We start from the raw sequence: 6,000 nt of genomic DNA, 5'->3' as shown, positions 1-6,000 counted from the left end.
GCTTTTCCTTGCTGCTTTTAAAATTCTCTGTCTTTGACTTTTGACAATTTGATTATAATGTGCCTCAATGTGGGGTTTTGTGGTTTTTTGTTTTTTTTTTTTTTGGTTCATCTTATTTGATGTTTTTTGGGTTTCTTGGATCTGGATGTCTATTTCCTTCCCCATATTTGGGAAGTGTTCAGCCATTATTTCTTTGAATAAACTTTCTAGTCCATTCTCTCTTTGATCCTTCTGGGATTCTCACAATGCATCTATTGGTCTATTTTATAATGTCCCATAAGTCCCTAAAGTTTTCTACACTCTTTTTCATCCTTTTTGCTCTTCTGACTGAATTATTTTCAATGACTTGTCTTTGAGTTCACTGATCCTTTCTTCTATTTAATCTAGTGAGTTGCTGAGCTCTAGTAAAATTTTCAGTTTAGTTATTGTGTTTTTCAGCTCCATGATTCCTGTTTGGTCCGCTTTTAACATTTTCTATCTCTTAGTTAAAATTATAATTTTGTTCATGCATTGTTCTCTTGACCCCAGTATCTTTATGACAGTTATTTTGAATTCTCTGCCAGATAGATCATATAATTCCATTTCATTAGGGTAGTTCTCTGGAGATTTATGTTGTTACATTGTTTGGCACACCTTTTCCTCGGCTTTCCGTGTTAGTGTCTGTGCACTAGACAAAGCAGACTGGCCTTGTACAGGAGGAGACTCCCACCAATCAGCCTGGCCAGCAATTCTGAGGGCCTCTCGGTCTTTCATGCTAACCTCGTCCATTTCTTTTGTTCTTTGCAGTCCCCAGGTGTCTAGGGTCACTGGACACTCTGTCCAACTTCTTCCCTCCACAGGGAGAATCTGGGAACTGGGTTTTTAAAAAAAACCTGCTTGCTCTATGCTGAAACATGAAAGGATACTATGGTGACTGCCAGCCCAAATCTCTGTCTCTGTTCTCACTAGCCCCCAGGTGGCTAGATTTTGCCAGGTCACATCAACATTCCAAGACAAGCAAGTCAGAAGCTGGTCCTGTAGGAAACCCCCAGAAAGCTGTGGTATTAGAAGCCTGGGCGAAATATTTCCCTTGCCAAGGAGAATCAGGCAGCTATGGCCTTGATAAGGGGACTAATGCCCACCATTTGTGGGTCTGCTCCTTCTTAAGGTACTCTAGTGGCTGTAACAGAGCCCAGAGAGCAGACATAAGAAAAGACTACCATAAGAGGGACCAGCAATACTTAGAAGAGGCTTGTATGAAACCAAGCCAATAGAGAACAATGATAACTTTAAAAATAAGATTAGGATGTAAAGATTGCAGTAGAGCACAAAAAGACTTTCTGAAACCAGAAGATAAGGTCTGCAGACAATAAACAGCTCATTCTGCTCAATATTAAAGAAACAAACAACCCAATCCAAAAATGGGCAGAAGACCTAAATAGACATTTCTCCAAAGAAGACATACAGATGGCCAAGAAGCACATGAAAAGATGCTCAACATCACCAATTATTAGAGAAATGCAAATCAAAACTATAATGAGGTATCACCTCACACCAGTTAGAATGGGCATCATCAGAAAATCTACAAACAACAAATGCTGGAGAGGGTGTGGAGAAAAGGGAACCCTCTTGCACTGTTGGTGGGAATGTAAATTGATACAGCCACTATGGAGAACAGTATGGCGGTTCCTTAAAAAACTAAAAATAGAATTACCATATGACCCAGCAATCCCACTACTGGGCATATACCCAGAGAAAACCGTAATTCAAAGACACATGCACCCCAATGTTCATTGCAGCACTATTTACAATAGCCAGGTCATGGAAGCAACCTAAATGCCCATCGACAGACGAATGGATAAAGAAGTTGTGGTACATATATACAATGGAATATTACTCAGCCATAAAAAGGAATGAAATTGAGTCATTTGTTGAGACGTGGACGGATCTAGAGACCGTCATACAGAGTGAAGTAAGTCAGGAAGAGAAAAACAAATATCGTATATTAACGCATGTATGTGGAACCTAGAAAAATGGTACAGATGAACCGGTTTGCAGGGCAGAAGTTGAGACACAGATGTAGAGAACAAACGTATGGACACCAGGGGGGGCAAACCACGGTGGGGTGGGGATGGTGGTGTGCTGAATTGGGCGATTGGGATTGACATGTATACACTGATGTGCATAAAACTGATGACTGATTAAAAAAAAAAAAAGATCTTCAGACAAATTAAGTAAATGGAAAAGAGGTAGTACGTAAGTAATAGGAAGTAAAATTTCCAAGCTAAATTAAAGGACTGAGTCTGCTGCTTGGAAGGTTTCAGTAAGTTGTGGGCAAGGCAAATGAGTCATAGCTTGGTAAATTCCTGAAGTCTGAGAATAAAAAGAAAACCTATACTCTTCCTGAAAGAAAGTACAAGTTACTTACAGAGGAAGAAGTATCACAGGGGCATCAACTTTCTTATCTATAACACTTGAGGCAGAGAAGACTGGAGTGAATCATGTGAAGATTACCAGAAAAAAATACTGCATACTGAGAATACTGTAGCAAGGTCTTACTCCCCTGTCAGAGTGATAGAAATATATTTGAGGATATGCAAGGATTCAAAGGACATGTCACCCACATCTTTCATCAGAGAAAAAGATGTTAAGAAAAGATCTAACCAAACAATGAATGAATCAGCTTAAAGGCTTCAGGATAGAGGGAGGATGGAAAAGAAAAAAAATAATGTTGAGCAAGAATCTGTACAATATATAATTAGTTATATTTGGATGGATAATAAAAGACCATTTAGGAATGTGTCATAGAAGTGCTCAAAATAGAAGAGACATATTTCAAGGGAAATGTTAATAATAGCCTGAAACTAAAAGTACTGAAGGAGAAAGAGGGGAAGTAAAAGTTTTCCACAGGTCTCATGTTGCCGTGTGAGAGTGGGAAGTGAAAGCATTCTAAAGATTTCATCCTGCAAAGGAGGAAGAACAGCAGGAGAACAGAGAATCTGGAGGAAATAGTTAGACACGTCTTCATATAATGGGTCTGACTGAGTGACACAAAGGAGGCAGCTGGTAGAATGGAAGACTAGAGGTCCCAAACTAACAAGGAAAATAAAAGAATTGAATAGCAACTTGAGTTCATTAATACAAAGGAAACGGGGGGGGGGGGGGAGGGATGAAATAAATAATGAACATTAAGTGAAATAAAAGAAGTCATTGATGACTTGTTTGCTAAATACAATACATACTTTTCAGCCTAAAGGTCAGTCTTGTTTGACCTCTCTGCAACCTTTGGCACTCTTTATCACTCCCTCCTTCTTGTCATTCCTTCCTCCCTTGGCTTCCATGACATTACTTTCTTCTAGTTTTCCTCCTATTTCTCTGACCATTCCTTCTCAGCCTCCTTCAACTGCTCTTCAACCTCTGTTCACCTCGATGGCCAGTATTCTCCTGGGTTTTGCCTTACAGCCTCTCTATAGACTCTCTCTTGGTGACTTCACCTACTTCCAAAGCTTCTGACCACCACCTACCATGGAGGACTCCTAAGCTCTGTCTGTAGCCTAGGCTTCTCTTTTGAGCTCTAGACCCACAGGGCCAACTACCAATGGCCTCCATCTGGAGGCCCACAGTGACCTCAAACTCAACACATCCAAACTTTCCCCAAGTCTCCTGCTCCTTTATTCCCTCAAAACAAAACAAAACAAAACAAAAACCCTTATCAAGCTGATGGAAGGAAATAGCATACCATTTTATTTTTTATTGCTTTATTAGTGATGGCAAGGTGTTAAAAAATATTTTATTAATCAATTGCATGTGTGTGTGTGTGTGTGTGTGTGTGTACACGAATCCTTTCCCCACTTGATATTCCTTATACCCCTTCCTTCCTCCCTGCCCTGTGCCTTAATTTGGGTCCCCATCATGCCTCAACCAGACTACTGCAGCACTTTCCCTAATGCTCTTCCTGTTCCCAGTCTGCTCGTTAATGCACCTATATTTGACTCTTCAGTCCCAGTGATATGTTTCTCATACAAATCTGATCATGTCACTCCCTTGCTTAAAATATTTCGGTTGCTTCCTGTTGCCTTCAAAGTGAAAACCAAACTTGCTGGCATGGTTCACACAGGGCCCTCCATGATCTGACCCCTGCCTATTCCCTCTGGCCTGTCTCTCACGATTCCACACTGTGGAATATATATTCCTTCTTCCAGCTTCCGGGAGGTACCTGCTCCTTCCCTGCTCCCTGCCATAGCAGCACTCATCTCTAGCCTGTTTTGTCCTTCTTCCCTGCTCTATCTGCCCAACTTAAATTCATTCTTCAAAATTACGCTAAGTGAAATAAGTCAGACAGAGAAAGACAAATACCATACGATATCACTTATATGTGAAATCTAAAAAAAATAAAAGAACAAACATAACAAAACAGAAATAGACTCAGATACAGAGAACAAACTAGTGGTTGCCAGAGGAGAGGGGAGTGGGAGGATGGGCAAAATAGGTAAAGAGGATTAAGAGGTACAAACTTACAGTTACAAAGTAAGTCATGGGGATGTTCTGTACAGCATAGGGCACATAACCAATAATATTGTAATAACTTGTACGGTGATAGATGGTAACTAGACTCATAGTGGTGATCATTTCATAATGTATAAAAATATTGAATCACTGTGTTTTATGCCTGAAGCTAACATAACATTGTATGTCAACTATACTTCAATAAATAAAACACTTCACCTCTGGTGGTCCCTCTGGAGAGCCTTCCTCATCCCTGACCCCACCTCCTTGGGAGGGTAGCTGCCCCAGCTATGTGCTCCCACTGCAATTGTGTTTACCTATCCTGGTGTACATCCCATCATTTTACAGTTGCCTTTTTAACCTATCTTCCTGCCAGGCTGTGAGCTCCTTAAGTGTAGGCCTACATCTTGCTCATCATTATATTCTCAGAACTTAATGCGTGCCTGGCATACAGTAGACATTTAATGCATTTTTGAATGAGTGAGCAAATACCTGATAAAATGAAATATCTTTCCTACAGTTTCTTTCTGAAGCCTCCTTTCCTGACCACAGGATTCACTCGCAGAAGGGGAAGCAATCACAGTTGCACACTGCCATCTCCTCTGCCCAGTGAGAGAGGGTGCTCCTTTGAGAAACTTTCTCCATCCCAGGTGGTGTTTGAAGGGGGTTCTCTACATCTGCCTACCTTGTAAAACTTCCCTGTCTTTGGCCCTGGCCCTCTTGACCTTCCTGGCGAAGCACTACTAATACCCTTGTCTTTCCCCAAAGGTCCTCCCTGTTTCAAAAGAGACTCTAAGCCTGAATGTCCAAGCAGATACTGAAAAAGGGGCCAAAGCCCCAGGGGCCAGTCAGTTCTAAAGGCTGCCTTGTTCGCCTTCCCTCCCCTTCCTGTTTGCCATTGCCTGGTTCATGCCGAGTTTGGGGTGGCGTGGGGTCCTGTGTGCTGAAGCTGGGGCCTCCTCATACAGTGCTTCAGGGTATCTTAGGGTGGACTATGGCTATGATGGTGAGAGCCCAGGACTCTGGGATGGGGGACCAGAAGGCAGGAGGCAGGGCAGGGCAAGGACGTGGCTCAAACTTGTGTGGGAGTGTATTAGTTAAGGCTCTTCAGAGAAACAGAACCAATAGGATGTGTATATAGAAAAGTATAGATAATATATAGATAGTCTGTATACACACACACACGCATACACACACACACACACACACACACACAATTTATTATAAGGAGTTGGTTCCTGTCATTATGGAGGGTGACACTATGTACAGGGTGTTGGCAAGCTGGAGACCTGGGAGTCTGCTGGTGTGGTTCCACTCTGAATGCCAGCAGGCTCAAGGCCCAGGAAGAGTCCATGTTTCAGCTCAAGGCCTAAGACAGGAAAAAGTCAATTTTTCAATTTGAAGACAGGCAGGAGGATTCTCTCTTACTTGAGGGAGTGTCAGGCTTTTTGCTCTATTCAGGGCTTCAGCGGATTGGATGAGGCCTACCCACATTAGGGAGGGCAATCTGCTTTA

This window comes from Eschrichtius robustus, chromosome 1 (genome assembly GCF_028021215.1).
Source record: "Eschrichtius robustus isolate mEscRob2 chromosome 1, mEscRob2.pri, whole genome shotgun sequence".
Lineage (NCBI taxonomy): Eukaryota > Metazoa > Chordata > Mammalia > Artiodactyla > Eschrichtiidae > Eschrichtius > Eschrichtius robustus.
The sequence above is the reverse complement of the archived record's forward strand: the minus strand, read 5'-3'. Positions refer to the sequence as shown.